We start from the raw sequence: 24143 nt of genomic DNA on the forward strand, positions 1-24143 counted from the left end.
AGTAATCACCTCCATCTGCCAAGCAGTCATAAAGGCCTGCACAACTTTGCCATCGTTGTCAACAGAGTGATCCATATCTTAGGTCTGTAACCTCTTTTATATTAAGACTTTTTAAAAAATACATTGATCATGTTTTAGTTCTGTCCTTGTGAATATAAAAAAGCAATAATAAATGATTATTACTATTGCAAAAGTATTGCTTTAGTTTACAAGTTTTCCTTAAAAATATTGAACTCCCCAACTGTATTTATCCATTCTTTCAATCCATTTATTCACCATACATAACCTAAATACCTGTAGGTAGCAGACATCCTGTACTAGGATTCAAATATTTTTAATACTGTTTCTTGTCCAACATTTTCCTGACCTAAACAAATATATTATCATGCTGGCTTACAGTAGTATGTGTGGAGAATGTCTTTCTAAGTTTAAAAATTGTCCCCTCATTGTATAAAATTAAAAATATTAAATGACCATTCAGTACTTTTTGTCAATTTAGCATTATAATGCATACTGCAAAGTTAAAGCTCTATGTCATAATATAATTTTGAGAATGAGACTTTTTGTATTATGTTACTAGGGTCCCCAAGTGGAAAAAATATGGCCTGCTGCTCTGGAGTGTATTGCAAAGTGATTTTGTTTTGCCCACTGACTTCACAGACTAGATACCGTGTCAGTTTTAATTACTTGGAATGCCTACATGGCGGGCTACTTATAGCAATAGGGACAGGGTGGGGCATGCCGTTGCAGACAGGAACCCACCAATGATGGTCCAGATTCCTTTTGAGACTTCCTCACATGAAACAGAGGAAATGCCTTTCATTGGGTATCTAAAACTTCCCTTCCTACGATGTGTACAAAACGGGCAAAAAGATCCATCCATTCATTAGCCTCACAGAGGTTAAGTGACTTGTTTCCAGTCACAGAATTACTTTGCAGTGAAACAAGAGTCTAACTCAAACCTTCCTACTTCTGCTCTGGTGCTCTTTGAAGAACACTCTGTAACTCTAATGAGGAAGCCTTTATGATCCTTCAAAAGCAGACAAGGGACGAATCACTCATTTTCACTAAAACCCCTTTGGGATGCAGGGCAATGATTAAACTTTCTTGAAAGTCCTGTGATTTTGCACATTTTCCTTTGACACTCCTATCTTTCAAATTGCTAGAAATGGATGTTATTTACTGACTACTTTGCTTGCAATTGATTTGCATACTGTTACTGCATATTGTTAAATGGTTTGTTGATTAATGACTAATGTTGATTTGGACTAAATGTAATGGAATAAGCAAATATATTTTCAAATTTAGATATACAATTTAGTTGCTAAAAGGTATTGTTAGTCATAAAAATGTTGATTATTTTAGATCTATCCCTTGCAGGGGAACCCTGGCCACAATTTCCTCCCATATTTGTTTTCAATTTTTAAGATTTACCCCTTCTCTTTTTCTTATTAATTTGCATGTCTGGGTTTTAAAGCTAACACTTCCTATAAGCAAGTACTGTTCCAAAGCCCAGTACTAAGATAAATTCTTATAAATTCAGAATGTGGTAGATTTCAACTAAACAGTTTCTTTTCTGGAGATCCAGAAGACAAATATTTGGCTTGAATATTAATATTTTCATGACTTTGGATCAATATATTGTACAAATATTATCAACAAATTATATAAATATACAATATTTACTAATATAATTAATACTTTTAGAATTAATACAAGATAGTTATATATACACACAGACAAGCTAGTCAGTTGTTAAGTCAGTTATATGAACTATATAATGTATTATGCACTTAAATATATACATATGCTTATGTGTTAGTATATTTTGTGTTTTTAATTACTTCCAATCTTAAAACCCTATATTCCAACCTATATTTTTGATTTCTACATTTATCTTCTAAATATATATATTACCTTTGATTATTTTTTATTTCTGATATTTCATATACATTCATAAATATTTCCAGTTTGGAAATCCTTTTAAATGGTAAAACGAATAAAAAATGTTTGTACCATAGATGTTTTAGTACATTTATAGTCTTTGTATTTTTTAGAACTACATTTTAATATGCTGTGATAAAAATGTGTATTTCTCTAACAAGGTATTAAGTTTGGTAACTGAAAAGTGTTCTTCAAAGGAATGTAATTCACATTAATTTTCCATGTGATCATTGTTACTTATAGTTTAATAGTCAACATGTTTAAAGTCTAATTAGAAAAAAAATCACTGGATATTAAGTTGGGAAACAGACCCAAGTCTGTATCTACATAGCCACCTTGGTGACCTTTGGTAAATTTCATTTTTGTCCTTTGATTTCATTTTCTTTGAAAATGAGGAGCTGAAAGCTTTAAAGCTTTCTTCCCATAACTCTGAAATAGTTTATGAGCTCAAAAGAAAATAGGACTAAAAGAAATGTGTGGGCATTATTACCTGGCTGCCCAGTATTTTCATGGACACAGACTTGTAACATACTCTGAAAGTTCCTTTAAGGAAAATAACTCTGTAGATACGGATAGCAAGGGAAAAGGGATCAATAAGAAAAAGAAGGGGAAATGAGTTAATGACAAAGGAGGAGAGGTAGGCAGTAGAAATGATTCCCTACTTACTTGTTTTTTATCTATAGTCTAGTTATTCCTATTTGAAACCTACTGGCACCAGGTATTATCAACAGGGATGAGTAATATGTAATTTTTATCTTTACTGGGTTACATTTGGCACATGGACAGTTGACAGCTGTCAGTCAGGTGGCTGGTCAATGAGGAGATACATATAAAGCTGCCAAAATATTTTGTTGCTTTAAATACTTACAAGTAAATCATTTTAGCTGGAAATTTTGTTGCATTGAAATGAAATAGGCTGATATTCAAAATATAATTAATTGAAGTTAATTACTGGTAGAATCAAGATTTTCCCTATTAATATATAAGGTTAAATAACATGTTTTTCCAAGTGTCTTTCTGAAACAGGAAAACAATTTTTCTCCACTGTAAATAAGCTGTCTTTAAGATAGGAAGATATCTTGCAAATAATGCTTGAAATGTCTATGTTTTAATGTTAAATATTTAGAGCAGGTGTAAATCAATGCTACTTTAAACTCCAATATTTTATTAAAATAAACCATTCCCATACATTGAGGGAGTTGGCATAGTTTTTGTGTGTGTGTGTGACACAATGTTGAAGATTTATTAGAAAGGACAAACATAGCTGCATGGTGGACAAGAATTTACAGCTTCTCATAATGAAAAGAAAAAAATGTGATTTTAGATTAAATCTACAATTCAGGCACAGTTAAAATGATAAATTTAGTTATTTTGAAATACTTGAGCTATATCTAACATTATTTCCAATAGGTTCATTTATACATAAATAATTGACAGAGTCATAAACAATAGTTTGACAGAAGCTTTTGGTTTGCTTATACTTAATGACAATGTAATAATTATAGCCAATGGTAATGCACGTGAAAACTTAACAAATATAATTCTGAAGTTGAAATAAGAACACATGTTCAGTTTTGCAGTAACCATCATCTTTAAAAGTAAATATTGTGATTGTTTAGGAATGTAGTATTTAACAGACTAGAAAAATAAAAGTAAAATTTTCAAGTGCATGAAATACATACTAATTCTTTAAGAGACTAATGAAGTTATTCTAAAAATTTAGCGACTATAGTTACTCAGGTGTCTGAATCAATAAAATGAAACAGGACAAAATATATGAAAGTAGCAACTTAATTGCAATAAATACATATATATTTTTAAATGGTTTAATCATTTGAAATATAATATACATGTAACAATTTATAATAAAAAGTGTATGGGTTTAATGTTTTAAAATATGGGTTCATTAAAATGTTTGTAGATAACATTATGTTTTTAAAATATTAGATATTTTGTTTGGGTGGAGTAGTTCTGATGATTTTTTAAACCACAAATATTTCACAATTTTCAGTAGTAATTACCACAGTTTAAAAGTGTGTGTTAGTTATGCATTTGTGGCATATCCACGTCATCATTGATTTAAAATTTATTTCAGATACAGCGGTCATTAAAAAAGTGAGACCTTATTTTTTTTCCACTATACAATCATGTATTAAGGATGTAGATTGAAAGTTATTTATGGGATCATCAGAATAAAACAATTGCCTCATAGTATTAGTAACTTATATTGGTAGGGGTCTTTTCTTTCTTAAGCACCAATTCTACCCCCCAGAGCCTAGAAAATTGATTTTATGCATAATAATTTATAACATTCTTGATCAATGTATACTGTTGTTTCTGTTAAATTAATTAGCCCATGTTGCTTGTGAATATGGAATTTGGTTATGAAAATGGTTTCATATGTTTACTATGTATAGGCTCTAGCTTTGAGCTGCTTACTTGCTTAAATAAATGTTTTCAATTTACTATAATACAACAATTTGTAGAGAAATGCTGTGAAGCGTAGTTAAAAGAATGAATCCCTGAAATAGAATCACATTTTAAAAATATGTCCTAACATGTGGTCTCATTTTTTCATGTTTTGCATTAATTAAAATCCTATTCTGAAAAAAATATTTTTGCCTAAACTTTTGAATTCACAAAATAAAAATAAAAAATACGTAAATATATTAATTTTGGAAATCAATGATGTAAAAACCTGCTTTCATACTGTCTTGGTTGTTAATTTCAAAGATTTTTCTCAAAAGACACTCTTTGAAAAGTTATAAGAAAATATTGCCACTTTTAATTATTAAATAATATTTACTATAATACAATTTGCTTTTATTTAATTATTAAACATGCAATATATTTTAAATTATTTAATTATACATGCAATATATGTTTTAAAAATGTATTAAAATAAAGTTAATTGCATATTCTCTCTATTCATGTTCTTGTAGCATGCACACATTTTAAAAAGCCAGTACATGTAATTTTCGAAAATAGCGTGTACCACCACTGCACCTTTTTATTTGGGAGATTTATTAGAAAATAGCTTTTTATTCAGAAAAGATTATGACAGAATTAGATAATTAGATAAAAGAAGACTAAAATATGTGTTAAAACATGTAACATTATAAATGTAATTAACTCTTAATCTTCCAAAGATTGAAAACAGTAATGAAAGAGACCAATATTTAAAAATATAATCTTTTTTAAAACTTAAAAAAAGAAAAGAAACTAAAAAATTGTTATATGCTAACAGCTTTACTTTCACACCAGGCAAACCCACTGTTGAGTGAGTTGGCTCTGATTCCAATGGTCTCATCAACTTAGTGAACACAGGTACCTCAGTGGTGCCTCTTTCAAGACAACAAAATTAACTTTTAGAGATTAAAAAATATATTTTGGCAATTGAAACTCACCAGTGCCTTTCTGCTTCTCCAGGAAGTTGTACCCGTCAGCACCTGCTGAGGGCTTTGTTGTCCAAATCCTGACAGGTAAAAAAATTCCTGTAGAATAAAGCCAGACCAGCTGGCTTTGAAGAGAAACCCCCCAGTTTGGGCTGCGTTTGCCTCCTCTCCTTTTCTATGAAGACCAAGGCTTTGCCCCCTTGATCGTCAAGCCGTGAGATGCGTGATCTCTCTGCACAAGTGTCTGGCAGGCCGAGGTGCACCTGTTTCTGTCACTCTGGAGTAAATTTAGCTGTAAAGGTATCACTGACAACCAGACCTTTGTCAGTGCTGGCGAAAGAACACAGAATTGCTTCCCTCCCCTCCCCCCTCCCGACCCCCTATGCTGCTAGTTCCAATGGAAAATATCCAATCGGAAGTCTATCCAAAAATCATTCCTAAAAAATGAAATTGCTTTCATATGGTATAAAAAAGTAAGTTTCCTCATTTCAAGCAGATTTTAAAATTACATTTCCAAGAATAATCTTGGAACAAGACAAGTTTTCGTTCAATTAATTGTGGCTGGAAACTTTTTAATGGAAACATAGCACATACTTACTTCATTTCAGGTTATTAAATTGTGTTAAGCATTAAAGTTATTTGCCATTCTTTGCTGCAACTCGTTTGTTCTTTTCAATTCTAAGAAATATTAGAAGGTTAAATAACTTATCACATAGGAGGGATTAATCATGCTACCAAAATTAGAATGTGTGTAATTCTGAGGGACTGAATGTCAAAATTGTATGCTCATAGCACTAAAACCACTGGGAATCTAGGATGCCACTAGAACATGTAAAATGGCAGCTAAGGTCTGTGCAATCCCTTCATGTTTAGAAACTGGCTAAAGCTTGAGTTCTCTTATCTTTTGGTTAAGGTAAGGACATTTATCATTTATGTGAATGTTTTAGACTAATTTCTTTATTAGTGGTTTGAGAAATATTCCTTTTGAGGAAAATAGAGAGGCAAGCAATATTCATTAATATATCTGACATAAATAAAATAGTTAAGATATATAAAGCAGCCCAAGGAGTAACATCCTTAGCTAAAGCATTCTGAACTTCTGCCTTAATAATTATGATTTCTTAAGTGGAGTTAAAAAGAGTTGTACGGAGTACCTGTTCTACCATATTATTGCTGTTTATAGGAGTTGGGTGTGATAGAAAAGAAAAGCTGGGTCAAAATAAAAAATGCTTTGTAAAATAAACAAAGTTCCTGTTTACTTATTATGTATAAACAGCCACTCACCAAGCCTCATTTCTCCACAGGGCACCACTTTCAGATAAAAACATAGACCTGAATGGCATCATCCAGTATCCAAGGAAACCATGTAAGTACCTCTCTCACTGTGTACTTCTGTTATTCAGATTTTAAAAGCTAGCTGAGTACTGAATAAGTGAGTGTTTTTATTTAGTAATTATAAGGGAGGTACTTTTTAGGAGCCTGCTAAAAAGAAACGGGTTCTTGATTGTTACGTGCGTCATACCAAAACTCTCGTGTTTTCATCATATTTCATAAAATTATGTGTTTAGTCCCAACCTCTCCATCAATTCTCGTTCTTAGGTACAAAATAGCTACTCAAAGTCCTAATGAATTGGAAGTTTCAAACTTTTCCAAGACCCAAACAGTGTTTCAAAATCCTTATGCCAGGAGTACTTTCTTAATTGTAGTTAAACTTGTTAAATTTAAAAAATTAAGAAAAAAATTCCTTGGAAAATAATGGTTTATTGGTAAACATTTATGGCAATTTATTTGGCTGTAGGCTTGCTTGAAGAGTGAGCAAGTGAGCAAAGAGACAAGATTACATGTTTAAACTGAGAAAAGAATCCTGAAAGTAAGTGACAAGATGCAAAAATCTGTTTGGGGAAATGGTTGGGAGGTTGGCACATTATTTTCTTTCTCCCCTTCCCCAAAACTAATGTACATTTCTGCAGCTAATATCAAGGTTCTAATTCATGTTCAAGAGTTATGAAATCTACTGTGGAAATTTAGTTTCTAAACAACATGCTACTCTGGAGAAAGACATTCCTAAAATATTTGAAATTTCTACTATTTCCTTACTTGGACTTTATTTTTATTTTAATTTTTGTATTTGTACTATCTACTTTTAAAATTAAAATATTTTCAATATGAAATGATTTTTCGTTATTGATTACATACCTTTCACAAAATACTTAACATTTTCTATATACTCATATAATTATAGACCTCGTTTTTACCTTCTAAATTCACTGTATGATTTACCTAGTCTTTAAATACAGACATACTACATTTCATCAAGGGTAGTTTGAGAGTTTTTCATATATATATATATTTTTACTTTTGTCACTCGTGTGTATTTCTACTTTTCCTCTGCAGTATGGCTCCTTGCTAAGCATAAATGGTAGAGATTATCTCACAGTTTCTCCGAAGAATGACAGAGATCCTTCATGTTCAATAACTAACTGCAGGAACATTTCACTTTATCACATAATTATGCCAAATTCTATTGTTTATACATTTGCATATTTCTGCCTTTTAATATATGTTACCTAACTCATCTTTCTAAATTGAGAAAAGTTGTGTCAGACTAAGGAATTCGCTGGAACTTTGGAAGGGCCTCCTCACCCAATAAGAAGACTTGGCTAGGAACTGAATTTTTTACGTAGCTTATAAACTTCACAAGTGTGGAGGTTGAGGCCAGAAGTGCTACCTTCTAAAGTAGGAATTCCTTGCTGCATAACAAAGGTAGGCTTTTACTGAGTAAAGTTGGAAGCAGAGAGGGCTTAGAATAGATGTTTATAAAGAAAGATTTGAAGGAGAAGACAGGGTAATATTATAATTCACTATCCTGAGAAAATGAAATCTTTTGAAATTCTTTATCCTTGTAATACAAGGAAAATGAAAATCTACAGTGCAGTGCTCATGGCACAATTTTAACTGTTTACATTAAAATATAAATGTTTCCAGAAAAAAATTTAAATTGACATATTTAATGAAACCTCCTATGACAAAAGGAAAATTGCTATAGAAATAGATTATGTATATATATATACACATTTATGTATATATTTGAGATTTTCCATTCATCAGTAGTAGCCTCTCTAATGTAGACCAACTTTGTTCAGTAGAACTTTCTGTGATAATGGACATGTTCCATAGTTGCACCATCCAATATGGTACTCACTAGCCATATGTGGCTATTGAGTACTTGAAACATGGCTAGTGCAACAGAGAAACTTAATTTTGAATTTTATTTACATTTAATTAATTTAAATATAAATAGCCCACATGTAACTAGTAGTTACCATATAAACAACCTAGTTCTGGTCTAGATCACTTAGAAATGTCGAGAGAGTCAAATATGTGCAGATTTGATATCACTATCAGTTATTATCTGTATATCAACTACTGTTGACCATAACTAAAATCATTAATGCCTGAAGAACTGTGCTCCAACATTAATTTAGCAGGAGTTTGAGAAATACTGTCATGTGATAGGCCAAATTGTAAAGAGTACTATTTTGTTTACATCAGAAATTAAATACCCTCTTGCAGAGATTTTCTATTTCCTTTGGCATTCTGTCATACAATACAATTTTTTTATGTTTACTTTAATATTTGAATTATCATTACAGTAGGATTTCTTTATGATACTTTCTCAGAGATGAATGCTTTTCATATGGTCGATAGGAGTACATCATAAAATTGTTTTATAAGCCTGGGATAGCAACTTTTAAAATGGCCGATTATAAACAAGACTACATGAAAAAGATAAATACACTAATGAAAATTCTAGCTATGGGGACAAATTTTTTTAAAATTTAGTTATAATTGGCTGGGCATAGTGACTCATGACTGTAATCCCAGCACTTTGGGAGGCCAAGGTGAGTGGATCATCTGAGGTCAGTAGTTCAAGACCCGCCTGACCAATATGGTGAAACCCCAGCTCTACTGAAAATACAAAATTAGCTGGGCATGGTTGGCAGGCATCTGTAATCCCAGCTGCTTGGGAGGCTGAGGCAAGAGAATCGCTTGAACCTGGGAGGTGGAGGTTCCAGTGAGCTGAGACCATGCCATTGTACTCCAGCCTGAGCAGCAAGAGTGAAACTCCATCTAAAAAAGAAAGAAAGAAAGAAAATAAAATGAAAAAGTTTTGTTACCATTTCTGCAATACAACTTGGCAATACAACTTGGCAAATAATTCCAAAAATGTAATCGGTCTCAAAAAGTGCTCCCTAGCCTTGTTTCTCCAAAAGCTGATTCTCTTCCAAAGCACACATCAGAGTTTAAATCTCTCATGACCTTTTCAGGCAGTTAGTGAAATTGATCATTAGGATTTGTGATGATACTTTTATAATAATGCTAGACAGTAATATTATAGATGGGATAATTGACTGTAAAATAATATTGAAAATTTTAAATTTGTATAGATTTTAAAAGTCAGTAAATTCATATCTTGAATGCTGATTATTTGTAGGACATTGAACCCTAGAGACTCTGGGAAATGTTTTTTTAAATGGGAGACATCCATCCTTTTAGGAACTCCATTTATTAGACCTGGGCATGCTCTTTTGGAAGGATTGGATTCAGATGATGGCGAGAGAAGAAACTTCCTTTGGCAGAACCTTGGACAAGCTACTCAGTGTTCCTTCTGCAGCAAAACAATAGGACTCTGGATAAAGCATACTTTCTAATGAATTATTTGACTTCAGAAAACTTTTTTAACTTCTCTAAAGATCCCTTTTCCTTGCCTTAGAATGAAAAAATTAAAAAGCATGAGGTGCTGTTGAAGAGCAATAAACAAACAGGAAAAGTGGGATGGACAGTTGAATTGTATGGGTTGTATTTATTTGCAAAGATACTGTTAGAAGTATAGCAGTCACATGCTTTATTAGACTGCTCCTAAACCAAGCCTTATTTGAAACAAACAAGGAGAACCAACAACCACATTTGTAGACCCAGTTTTTTGGTGTCCTATTTTTTTTCCTTTCGGTATCTTCATTAAGTAGCCAACCGCTTTCATATTGCCTGATCTGTTTTCAGAAAAAGGGCCCACCCTTGCTCAGAAACCAGTGTTCTGTGTGGAGAAAACAAGGTTCTCCATTGAGAGAATCCTACAAATCTCTGATACCTGCATGTTTGAGAAACTACTTTCATTCAGACACATGGGCTGTAACTTCTGAGTCCTTAACCACCACCTCAAATTAGTAAGTATTTGTCTAATTTTAAGTGTATTTAACTCTTTGTTATGAAAATTAAGAATATATTAGAAAAGTAGAGGGAAAACTGTAATAAAATTTTATATAACCATACCTACCTTTGACAGCTATCATCTCATGGGTCAGCTTGTTTCATAATTATTGTTTCCACTTTCCACTTCCACCTCAAATTATTTTGAAGCGAATCCCAGACATGACATCATTTTATCTGGTAACACTTCAGTCTTTATCTTTAAAAGATTAAGATTTTTTTTAACTTAAAAATGAACCACATCTAGAAAATTAACCACACTTAAAAAGTCAACATTTTCTTACTATTCTCAAATATACAAAACCAATATTCAACATTTTCTGGTTGTCTCCTAAAGTTTTGTATTCTTTACTATTTGAAGCAGGATACAAATAAGGTCCATACATTGTAATTGGTTAATATGTCTCCTCTTTTAATCTATAGGTTTATGTTTATTTTTCCTTGTTTCTTAAGAAACTGGATTGTTTGTGCTGTAGAGCTTTCCATAGTCTGCTTTTGCTGATGCATTGCTGCAGAGTCATTTAATGAGCTCCTCAGCCCTGTTTCTTACCTGTTAATGGGTAGTGAAGACTTGATCAAATTCATTTAGGGGATCAGGGGGCAAGACTACTGGCTCTTTCTCTTTTTGTGATGTTAGCAGTTGGTGTTGATCATTGCCTACATCCATTTATTCCTTAGAGTTTGAAAATGGCAATATAACTGTCATTTCTGGTTTATTTATTGGGTGGAATGCTTCTATAAAGATAAACTAGTTTGCTAGAGTTTCAATTTTTATAAGAAAATCAGGATGGATGCTTGATTCTCTCCCTTTATCAGTTCTTAATATAATGTGTGGTTCCTTAACATCCTCTAAAGTTTACCAGTGGTTTTAAAAATTTCATTATGAACGTTAATATGCTTCAAGCTATTGCAGTTATCATACTTATGAACGCCCAGTTTGCCACATCTCTGAGTACTCAAAGTTTTTCTCAGTTGGTTCCTCTGTGTTTTTGAAAGAACCTCCAGTTTTTGAGAGCTTCCAGGATAATTGGTGTGACCAAATATAACAGGCTCATCTTTAACATTTCCTTTCCAAACCTGGAATCAGGCAATTATCCAAGAAGTTCTAGTTCTATTTTTTTTTTTTTTTGTCTTGGAACTAGTACTTGAAAACCGTAATCTTGAAATTAGTGAGCTCATTGCTACTGACTTTGTCCTTAATATAGGCCCTTTCAAAGGAAAAAGCTAGAAAAAATCTGTGTGTGTGTGTGTTTAATTTTAAGATTAAGTACATCAGGAACTCACACTAATACAGGCCAACAGGTTTTTAATTTAATCACATAAATCTAGTATCATATCAATGTCCTTTCTCCCCAACTGACCATCCTACAATTTTAATTCTTAATGATGCTAGCGTACTTATTTGCTTATGCTACGATACACTTACAACAGGCTCAGAATAATAATACCAAGACTGCTACCATCAGTAGTGATGGACACATCCTGTGTACACCCTGTGTGCAGCCCCCTTCTTCTCTTTCAAGATGTATGTCTTACTGAGGTTTTAAGTCATGTAGAATTGTTTCTTTTGGTGTGATTATGCCACCAGCTAGATATAGATAGATTCACTTGGGTCTTTTTGCTTTCAATTTTTCGGGATTAAAATGTTAGCTAGGAGAGACCAGAGCAGTGCTGGTCTCTGCAGCAGACTATCTTCCTCATTTCTCACTCCTGAGGTTCTACCTAATTGCATATGAGTTAAGAGATTTTCCATTCTGACTGGTAAGAAAAGGCCTATTTCCAACCCTAGGAAGGTGCCAGGTACTGTTCTCCATATAATTATTTCAGATGCTTCTTTCCCCAGCCTTGGGTAGCTTCCTCATGCACATATCCAGATCTCTGTGACTCTCTGTAATTTCAAGAGATTGTTGTCTGTACACCTGCTCTCTCCTGAACTCTGTCCTGTAAGCTTTAGCCACTTTATTATCCCATACCTTCAGCTCTGTTTCCTCAACTCGTGGAGTTTGCCTCCCTTGAGTTAGTTGCCCTTCCTGTGCCACTGCTAAGAAACCTTCACGGTCTTAAGCCAGAGCCATCATAGGATTCACCTCCCTCAGGGATCAACATCCTTTGTGGTCTGATAGCTCATGTCTTGACAACCATTGTTTCATATATTTTGTCGGGGTTTATTTTTGGTTGTTTTAGGAATCAGGGCACATCCAGTCCCTTTCAGTCCATCTTGGCTAGAAATGGAAGTCTCCTCAGTTGTTTCTTAAAAAGTTCAGCTATAGCTTGTTAATCCAAACAGCTTCTTAATATGATGCTCAATATTTAAATTAAATTTAAAAATATTCGGATTGATGTGTGTTTGTCTGTGTGTAGGAAATCTTTCTGAAACACTGCTGTAGTCTAAAAAACTGCCAGTGCCACTTCACGACCTCTTCTTGGCATATTTCCTCCCAACTAGGTTTCCCCCGACAGATGAGTCCTTTTTTATTTTCTGCCACTTAGAGGCAGTTTTTTGGTTCACTCATTCATTTCTTTAACAGACATTTTTTGATTACTCATTATGTGTCATATGAAGTGTTGAGAATACAGTGGTGAATAAAACACCACTCATTCCCTTAAAAATGTTGCAATTTTATTTTCATACAGAAACTTGAACATGAATGTTCACGGCAACTTTATTTGTAATAGCCCCAAACTGGAAATGACCAGACGCCCATCAATGGGTGAATGATTGGACAGAATGTGGTATAAGCTTGCTATAGACTGCAACAATAAAGACTAGAAAACTGTTATTACGGGTAACAAGTTGGATGAACCTCAAGGAAATTGTGCTGAGTGAAAAAAAAAGCTGTCTTAAAAAGATACATTACTGAATGATTTCATCTATACAACCTTCATGAAATAAGATCATCATGGAGAAAGATTAGTGGTAGCCAGGGGTTAGGGAGGGGAAGGGGAGAGGGTGGGATGTGCATAAAGTGGTAACGCTAGGGAGTCTTATGGTGATGGTATAGTTAAGTGTCTTGATTGTGCTAGTGGTTACTCAAGCCTACACATGTGATACAATGACATAGAGCTATACACACATACACAAACAAAAATAAGTGTATGTATAGCTGGTGAAATATCTATGGATTCTATGAAAAGCTCCATGGATTGTACCAATGTCAGTTTCCTGGTTTTGTAGTTTTGCAAGATGTTAACATTGAGAATGGGGACTGGATGAAGAGTGCACAGGACCTTCTTGTACATTTCTTTGCACATTTTTTTGTGAATTTTTAATTATTTTAAAATAAAAAATTAAAAAATATCTTGCAATTTTGTGGAGGGTACAAAGAAGTAAATAGCCAATTATAATAGCCAATTGTATACTACCTTTCACTGACAATTTTTATTAATTTTTATTTTCTGAAATAAGAACTGGCTGTTCGCTAAATCCTTTAAAACTTATTCTGAGAAAACATTCCTGTGTATGTCAGTAGTATAGTTGACAGAGTATTTCTCTGTCATCTTCTGGTAATTTGTGGTGACTATGTAGTCCAGATTTTTATTATGGCCATGGTCTTTTTTTGGCTATCTCTGTCTCTATAGCTGAGAAAAATATTAGTTATTTCTTGTGCTTATTTCAGTAAAGGGAAGTAATACATATATATGGAGGAATACCTTGTTTCCATTCCCAAGTCCTAAGATGTCTCTACTACTCTCATCTCTTAAAGCTTCCCTGTCAAGTCATGCTTCTATTCGCAGGACATGTATTAGCAGTAATGCACTAGCAAAATAGTTGTGTTGATTCTCCTCTACCCCCACTAAAGTAATGTGCCCTCCTTTTATAGCCTCAGTAAAATACCTTAACCATACAAGGCAAACATTTTATAAGAATGAGCATGTATTACTACAAAGCAACAGGAGGCTCATGTTCTCACAACATGTTCAAATGTAAGCACAAAGACCCACTCCAGATTTAAATATCAATGAGTTTTGGAATACACACAGCTTTGGCTCATTTCTGGCCCACTTCTGCCATCAGCATGTATCAGCCAAAACTTTACTCTGACCCATTTAGAAATAGCCTTTGTATGTGAAGATGAACGCATAGTTGTAGTGGGTTTTTTACATAGTCACTTATTACTATAGCTTATTTTAATTTAGTGACAGATTGTCATATATTTTGAGTTTTCTCAAGTTATAAAAGTTTTTTTTTTTCTTTCTTGGAACTAAGTAGAATATATATTATTTCTGATATGTTGAGGGAAATTTATATTTTGGTTTTGTTCGTATTACTAGAAAAGTTACTCAATATGAACTTGTGCTCTTGTGACATTGTGACAACTGTCATCCTAGAATTATTAGGCTCTTTCTAAATTTCACAAATCCTTGAATAGGGGAATTATTATGCTCTTTCTAAATTTCACAAATCCTTGAATAGGCTGGAAATACTTTTTTTAAAATTTTTTTCCCCCATAACTCATCCCCTCTTCTCAGTGTCAGAAAAATCTCCTTGGAGTTACTACTGGACTAAGTGTCTGACTCTGTGCCTATGTGGGTGGCTGGAATATCTACCAAGCAGAAAACATTCTTGGAGTTTTAAATTTGATCTGTCTTCTTGAAATAAAAATCACAAAAGGTGTGTATAGGTACCATTGGTTTGTGTCCTTTACCTTGAGGAGTATAACAGCCAATTTGAAATTACCTAGGTCTACTTTGTGAAAGTCACCAATTAGTTCTGTCTTTGGCCTCATGCTTATTTTTAAAAAATTGATGAATTCATTGGGTCTTGGGCCATTTATTTTGAATTTTGCTAATATAGTCATAATGTACTTTACATTTAACAGGTCATTTATGGTTGATTCAATCCCAAGACTTCCTCATTTTTTGTTGTAATCAGTTGTGTACTACTTTTCATTTAAAATGTTTATTAATTTCGATTTTCTGAAATGAAACCCAGTTTTGTGCTGAATCTTTTAAAATCATTCTAAGGAAACAGTCAAGTTTATGTATACTTGACTTAGAATATTTCTGATAGTTTGTGGTGACTCTGTGGTCCTGATTTTTATATGGCCATGATCTTTTCTGTGTCCTAGACTTCTCATATCTCTCTCTATTGCTGAAAAAATTATTAGTTATTCCTTGTTGTTAATTATTTCTTTAAAATGCAGTTGTAAGGATTCTCAAAGTTACATAACGTTCCACAAATTCTATACTTTTTCTTTAACTTTACGATTGTACCAGTGTTAAAATGGATATACACAACCATACTATTAAAAATATTACAAGCATTTTTGGAAGCAGTATAGTTTCCATAGATTTGGAAAGCCACTGAAAAAGATTTTGTTTTTTCTTTGGACAGAGTCTTGCACTGTTGCCTGGGCTGGAGTGCAATGGCGTCATCTCGTCTCACGGCAACCTCTGCTTCCCAGGTTCAAGCGATTCTCCTTGCCTCAGCCTCCCAAGTAGCTGGGATTACAGGCACCTGCCACCATGCCCAGCTAATTTTTTTTGTATTTTTAGTAGAGATGGGATTTCACAATGTTGGCCAGGCTGTGAAGAAGTATTTCTTTTAAAGTTGCCTAAATATTCTTGAATGGTTGATTTTGGAACAAGAGTTGCATAGCCACCACTATAATCCCTCCAGTTTATAAAGAGAAGGCATTTGCCCCATCTTCCTTGCCTCCTCTGCTTCTGCCTGAACAAAAGTGTGCTGAATCTACTTCCACCTGCAGCAAACCTATCAGTCCTTGGACCAAACTCAACAATAGGAAGCATATTTGGAGCCTTTGACTCTCTTTTCTTCATTGGGTACATATAGTGGCCCTGCTACTACTGCTGAGCTCCCATGTTACTGCTCATTCTGAGCTGGAATCTGTGCAGTTCACTAGATCTGGGAGGCCATGATTCCGAATTATATCTCAGGGGCCAGTGTGCTCTATAGACATGGAAATTGTCCCCTTCTGTCTACACGGGACTAGGCCTCTGCTAAGTTTCCTTGGATCTTTGGATGCTGTCACTATGCTCTAATTCCACTCTGTGGTGTTTCATGAAATAGGATCAGATCTGATGATGGCCACCATCTGCCTGATATCTAAGTATTCCTGATAGTTACTGCTACTTCTGCCTAATATGATGCCCTATTACTTACAGCTGCTTGCATGACTTCAGCGCTCTTTCTGCCCTTTGAATATAGTACCTTTCTGTCTTACAGATCTGTGTATGTCAGTTGTGAATAGTTTCTGCTGTATATTTGTGATCCCAAATGTGTGTCCTGGCTAGTATTGCTAAACGTCCCCTGTGCTTCACACCTGTATCAGAGAGAAGGGCCTCAGACTCTGAAGGGTGGCATCTCACTGACTGCACCATAGTATGAGGCTCATTCACCCTCTTGTTTCTCCATAGCTCTTCTTGGTTCCAAAAAGCTATCTTGGTAGCTCACAATAATAAAATCATCAAAATAAGTATTAAAACAAAGGGATGTAATAAAAATGGGGTAGGATAAAACTAAACCAGAAAACAAGGACCCTCCCTCAAGGATCCTGCAGTTGAATAACTTGAATTTTAGGCTCACCTTTCTGCCAACTGGAGCAAAAGAGAGGCATAGAAATGATGCCACCTACTATCAGATGAGAGTGGGGCAGGAGATTCCAGTTCATCAGGAGAAATGTTTATGTTTTTCCTAGCTTTGGGGAAGCATGTATTGAGTAGCTCATTATTTTTATATCAGATAATCATATTAAAATGCCAGCATGATATACTTCAAAAATTATTATTCTTCACAATGCCTTTAGACATGCACTAATCCAAGAGAAATATGATGTGAGTCACATATATAATTTAAAATTTTCTAGTATCCCCAGTAAAAAGTAGAAAGATAATATGTGAAAATAATTTAATAATGTATGCATTCTAGTCAATATACCCCCAAATCTTATTATATCAATGGTTGATTGATATAAAACTATTGACATATTTTACATTATTTAAAAAATAGGTCTTTGGGCTGGGCATAGTGGCTCACGCCTGCAATCCCAGCACTTCGGGAGGCCAAATCGGGTGGATCACGAGGTCAGGAGATGAAGATCATCCTGACTAACACAGTGAAACCCCATCTCTACTAAAAATACAGAAAAGAAAAAAGAAAAAAGAAATTAGCTGGGTGTGGTGGCACGTGCCTGTAGTCCCAGCTAGTCGGGAGAGTGAGGCAGGGGAGTCATCTGAACCCAGGAGGTGGAGGTTGCAGTGCACCGAGATTGTGTGACTTTACTCCAGCCTGGGCAACAGAGCCTCAGTAAAAATAATAATAAAATAAATCTTTGAAGTGCAGTGTGTATTTTACACCAATGGCACAACTCAGTTTGGGAAAGTTACATTTCAAGTACTCAATAGTCACATGTGGTCAGGGGCTACTGTATTGCACAGTATGGCCTTAGACAATGGGGTAAGTGGTGCGACAGTAGGAGGGCAACTCCTGATTATTAAAATATTCTTGTGATACTTTCAGTTTTGAGATTCCTCAGCTACAATTACCATCAGGAACCTTGAAAGGAAATTTCTTCAGTGTTCTTCATACTGAATGGCCATTAATTCAGAAGTTATAATTATTTTATGTCACCAAACTAACTTGATGAGATTAACAAACAGATTGCTGTTTTTAAGAAAGTGACTAACACTCTGGAAATCTCTGGACCTTTACTTTCAATGCCTTCATCACTAGGGAATTCACTAATTTATGTAATCTGGGAAATTATCTTGAACTATTTTTAATGGCACCTACTTCCTTAAGACTTCCATGATTTCACCTGCTTTCTTTCCTGAGGCTTCTAAGGGAATCAGTTTGTAATTTTTTAGTGATATTCATGACTTTGTGCTTGGCGTGCAGTTACTTGTTAATTTCTTTTTTAGCTTCTTGTTGAGAACTGAGACTTGTTGGCTGTCCTCCTCCCTTTTAGTGCCTTGCATGGTGTAAAATGTAGTCGGTAACGTTTGTTGAATGCACATGTATGTACCTTCCCTGATTTAAGGTCTGGAAGGCAGGACGTGGTTTTCTTTTTTAATATATCCTTTCATATATTTTTAGCTGCTAGCATGGTTTGGTTTATTCAGTTGGTGCTTAATAAATTCTTGCCAGCTGGACTCATAACTTATAATTAGCCTCCCAAGTCGTAGTCCACAACTATATTCATCAAGTTGTTAAATTACATATTTGAAAAAAAATCACCATTTTCATTTAGAGGAACAAATACAAACAAACATATCTACCAACCCACCTTGCTGGTTCTGTGAAACCTAACTGACTCTGTGAAAAAAATGAAAAAATTAACTAAGAGAGTACTACTACTTTTAATTAAATGCCAATGAAATATAATATATAGTTGTCAGAAGAAAAAATATAAATATTGTTGTAATTCATAAACATTATGATAAAATAATCTATTTCATGTATATTTGAATCATTCAATTATTTCATTCAACAAACTGAACACCTATTATGATTAAGACATTGTATTGGGCACAGGGGATAAAAAAAGATAAGTTTGACCCTCAGGTTGCTCACATTTTAGTTGGAAAGTCAGATCATGCCAAAGAATTCTCTAAAACATTTTAAGTTTAGAGCAAGCTACTAATGGGAGAAAGGCTCAGCGAAGTCTATCTTTTTTATTATGTTTTCCTTATATGATGATGGCTAATAAGTATTTGGGGAACAAATGTGTAGATAGTCATCTGTTTAAAAGAAGTTATATTATTTGGCATTTATTACATTTTATTTATTTTCTTGATTGATTAATTGTAGTTAAATTACCTTAGCATGCAAGAACAGATTTTACAGATTTTGACATATGATTAAGCAGCTTAAAGCATAACTAATGTGGTTTTAGTGGCATGCTATGTATTAAAGCATAAAATTTAAACACACACTTCATCAGGATTTTTTGCAGTTACAGTGAATCAGACAGATTCAGATATTGGAACTCCCCCCAACTCCTGTGTTAGGGAGGGGCAGGAATTTTATAATTGAGATTATTTTACAAGAGTATCCTGATATAACTGACTGCTTTAGTGATGTGCCTTGAAAGTTCAAATTCAAGGTGTGCACTTAGTTCAGTCAGCTTATCCTGAATGTTTAAATAAGAAATACTATTTCTGGGTATTCTGAATAACTCGTGGTACATTTATTCCTAATAGTGAGCATTTGGACTAATGATGGATTACTAATGAGCATGTAAATGTACCACCTGATTACATTAATATATGATCTTCCATGACGAGGTCTGAAATGAACATTTCTAATATATATTTCTTTTCCCCGAATGGTACTGTGGTGTATACTGAGCAGGACTGAGACAAGGGTGTTTTTCTTAAGAGCCACTGATTTAGTCAATTATCAAAAATCACATTATAATAAATGCTGTTCTAAGAATTTTGATTAACCTTTAAATAAATGTTACTTTGGAAAAAGATCTGTCAAATGTGTTAATGATAAATTGTGAAGTGGTAGTAATTGCAAGTATGGCTTTATAGATAATATAGTTAATTGATACCACCCTCTCAAGCATATACAGCACATCAGCTGCTATGAGCCTGGGTGATAGTAATGGTGTCTATGGCATTTATGATGCATTGAGGATGACATGAGTAAAATGAAAACTTAAAGTGCTTACCAGGGTCATTGTTTCATGGACATCTGATGCCCATGGTCAAGTAAATATTTAATGACACATAGTCACTACACACCTTTCAGCCTTCTGGAGAGGTAAGTGTACATTGATCTGCCCTAATTAGCCTTGCAGAGTACTTCAGACATCCCGGCAGGAACACTATTATTTAATAAAATAGGAGCTGTTTTATTCACAAGCTCAGCACTTGCTCCTTGGATAGCTGTATTGTTTTTTTGCTCTTCTCTCTTTTTTTTTAAACTCATATCTCGTGTCTCATGTTCATCTTTGTCTTTGACAATGTAGTATTAATGCAGCTGCTTGAAAAAGTAAGCAAAATTAAGGAATTAATCTGATTATGAAGGTTCATTGCTATTATAAGAACCCATAGAGCACACATCCATTCCTTCTCTAATGTATAGGGTGCTGACTGCATAAAATTGCATGGGAAGACATTAAGGATATGCAGACAATTCTGTTGAGGTATGCAGTGGGATGCTTTTATGTTTGGTGATAAAGGTGGCTCTGGAATATCTGATTTCATAAAAAAAAAGTTAGCCAGACAGTTTGTACTGGTTGTATACTGGAACATTTATCTAGGGACATCTGCTTTTATTTATTTTTTTTTAGATCCTAATTTTTATCTGGGTTTAGGGTCTATAACAAAGAATACTGAGTTTGCTCATCTTTGGAGCACATCAAGTCTTATTTATAATTTGCTCATAGTATTTGGTGGTAGAGGAATTTCTAATGTAGATGTTTATTATAATTATGAAGTTAGTTCCAAATGTAATACAGAACAGATGGTGTTAAATCCCATCCCAGGGTTAAAGTCTACAGCCAGAACTTCTTACCACTTGGTTGACATGATTCACTGATTACTGGATGTATAATATGTGCTCTTAAGAGAATGCAACAAGAATGAGTCTTTGTCAAATTCTTGATCTGACCATTAATGCGACTATCTGGAGTTGCCCTTGTCTACAGGGAAACCAGCCATCTCTTTCTGCTGTTTCACGGCCACAGTTGGCTATTGGCTCCGCAAATGTCCTTGTTTCCCGCTTACTGATACCTGTAGTTGCATGATTAGAGATTACAACGCTTGGATTTTTCAAACATCCCTAGAAATGATAATACTTTGATTAAGTCAGGTTATTAGAACTCTGTTTGAATAGGTGGACTAGTTCTTTCTGGAGAACAGATTTTGAGAGTGAAGGGGCAGAGAAATGTGAAGACACTGAGTCACTAGAGAGTGAGAGGGACTTCCTTGTTGGCATGAGGGAGATAGTGGGGACATGATGAAAGACACTGAATGAGGAAGTTTAGAACAGCACAGGACAAGCTTTACTTTATTTTTTAAAAATTTATTTTTTAGTTTGTTTTTTCTTAATTTACTTTAAGTTCTGGGATACATGTGCAGAGCGTGCAGGCTTGTTACAGAGGTATTAATGTGTCATGGTGGTTTGCTGCACCTATCAACCCATCATCTAGGTTTTAAGCCCCACATGTATTAGATGTCTGTCTTAATGCTCTCCCCCGCTTGCCCCCCACCCCTTGACAAGCCTTGGTGTGTGATGTTTCCCTCCCTGTGTCCATGTGTTCTCATTGTTCAACTCCTACTTATGGGTGAGAGCATGCAGTGTTTGGTTTTCTGTTCCTATGTTAGTTTGCTGAGATTGATGGCTTCCAGGTTCATCCATGTCCCTGCAAAGGACGTGAACTCAGTTTTTTTTTTTTTGTTTTTTTTTTTATGACTGCATAGTATTCCATGGTGTATATGTGCCACATTTTCTTTATCCAGTCTATCATTGATGGGCATTTGGGTTAGTTTCAAGTCTTTGCTACTGTAAATAGTAAAGCTTTATTTTCTTTACAACATGCAAAACCCTCTAAAAATGTCAGGCTTTCTGAATAGAGTTTTAATCCACCTTTAAAACATTGTGGTTGAAAACAATTTGGTTTCAATTTATTTAGAAATAAAATTTATAGTTTAATTATCTGATATTTTAATTAAATTCCCTAGTTCTTTTATTCGTGAAACATTTATCGAGTCATTGTATGTGGTAAATAGTGTGTTGGATGCTGAGGAAAAAGGCATGCTTCCCATCTATACTGTTTCACCAGTCACTATGCCATTGCCTGCAGGTAACAGAAAACACAAATCCAAATGGCCTCAATAATAAAAATATATGTTGGCTCATTTCACTGAAAGTTCAGAGATGTGGTGAAATCCAGGGTCATTTGAATCCAGTAGTTTGGGCTTCATTTTCCTTCCATTGTTTGCCCTCTCTGTGGACCAGCTTCATCAGTGGCTATCAGCAAGATAGTTACCAAGTGAAAGGGACTTTTTAGAAGAACTACAAATGCTTCCCAGAAGCTTCAAAGAAGCAAGCCTCTTCTTGGAATTTATTAGTCCAAGAGATCAGGATTAAACAGGCAATTACAGAAATGGTGGATGAAGCTATGTATTGGTTCAATGAGCACTGATGAGGGAAGGACATTCACTCCAGACTAGTTAGTGCATATGGGAGATTAAGGGAAGGATTCCTTGAAGAGGTTCTGTCCACACTGAATCCAAGAGGATGATCAAGAAAGAGGTTGGAAGGGCATTGTAGGGAGACAGGGCATTATATGCAAAGATGCAGAAGTGAGAGGGCGCAGTGCATAAAAGCAGCTACCCTTGCTCACATTCTTTAGGTCTCAGCTACACCTTATCTGCCTTAGGTTTAACAGAGCCTTTATTTGATCTCACAGCTTCCTGTACTTACCACATTTTTTTTAAGAGATGAGATATTATTCTGCCACCCAGGCTGGAGTGCAGTGATGTGATTATAGCATACTGCAGACTCGAACTCCTGGGCTCATGTGACTTATCCCATCTCACCACACTCCATTGTTATTCATTCAACTTTCTGTTCTCTACTAGACCCTGAAAGGGGTCATGTCTGTGTAATCGTCTTCTATACCTGGTGCCTGGTCCAGTGCCTGGAACATAGTAGATGGTAGTAAGTGTTCATGAAATGTATAAGTGAGTGAGTGGTTTATTATTATTTTAATAATTGACGGCATTTGGATCTGCTCATTCCTACACTGGTAAGAATAATAGCTTCCATGGCCCTGATAAGACTTCTCATAAAGTAGTCTTAAAATGTGAGCATTAAAACTGAGACTTGTGGATTCTGAGATCTGAGAAGTTTTTGACTCTGATATGACCAAACGTTTTGAATAGAATTTTCTTGAACATAATTATATGTTTTCATATAATGTACAATCTCAGAGCTGGAAGAGACCTTAACAGTCATCAAAAGTCTTATTTGTTGGATGAATCTTTGTGTCTTAGAGGACTGTGTTTGCTCACTACATTCTTTGAAAGATTAATCTCATGTGCATAAAGCCCCAGGTTAGGTGACTTTCTGATATTTCTTCTAGTTTTATGATTTTTGAAAATTTAAATTAAGTGATTAATAGATTATTTTATTGACATTAGTCAGAAATTAATTTTATGTCTGTCCTGTTATATGTGATGTACCAATCACAGTCCATGGGAGTTGGGACAAGATTTTGCTAGATTCCACTACCATGCATTTTCCACTTGAAATTGTAAATAAGTATCCTATATTGAAATGAATTAATGAAAAGATATTTTTGGATAGAGTTGTATAATAGTACCTGCTGCTCGTTATCATCAGTATTGTAATTTGCAAATATAAAACATAATAAATATTGAAAGTCTAAAATGTTTAACTTGAAGAAAAAGAATATAATAGTGAAAGTATAATGATGTCTCATGATGAAATTCAGTCAGAATTCTATTTGTGATTTTAAGTACAGAATTCTATTTGTGATTTTAAGTACCTTTTGTACCTTTTGTGATTTTAAGTACCTTCTGTGATTTTAAGAACCG

General features: G+C 34.4%; 1 protein-coding gene and 1 long non-coding RNA gene across 3 annotated transcripts in view; one reads left to right on the forward strand and one right to left on the reverse strand.

Moving 5' to 3' along the window:
* MEF2C (myocyte enhancer factor 2C) overlaps positions 1–5541 on the reverse strand; it is a 195427-nt gene extending 189886 nt beyond the window's left edge. For both annotated transcript variants that reach the window (XM_011944249.1, XM_011944246.1), the window contains exon 1: positions 5352–5541. The gene's annotated coding sequence lies outside the window, so the exon portion shown is untranslated. The remainder of the gene's footprint in view (positions 1–5351) is intronic.
* The window catches only part of LOC105513390, a 52431-nt gene that overhangs the window by 9771 nt on the left and 18517 nt on the right, over positions 1–24143 (forward strand). The window contains exons 2-3 of the long non-coding RNA XR_001002017.1: positions 6644–6705; positions 7138–7209. This is a non-coding gene — a long non-coding RNA (uncharacterized LOC105513390). The remainder of the gene's footprint in view (positions 1–6643; positions 6706–7137; positions 7210–24143) is intronic.

This window comes from Colobus angolensis, unplaced genomic scaffold (genome assembly GCF_000951035.1).
Source record: "Colobus angolensis palliatus isolate OR3802 unplaced genomic scaffold, Cang.pa_1.0 Scaffold23, whole genome shotgun sequence".
Classification (NCBI taxonomy): Eukaryota; Metazoa; Chordata; class Mammalia; order Primates; family Cercopithecidae; genus Colobus; species Colobus angolensis.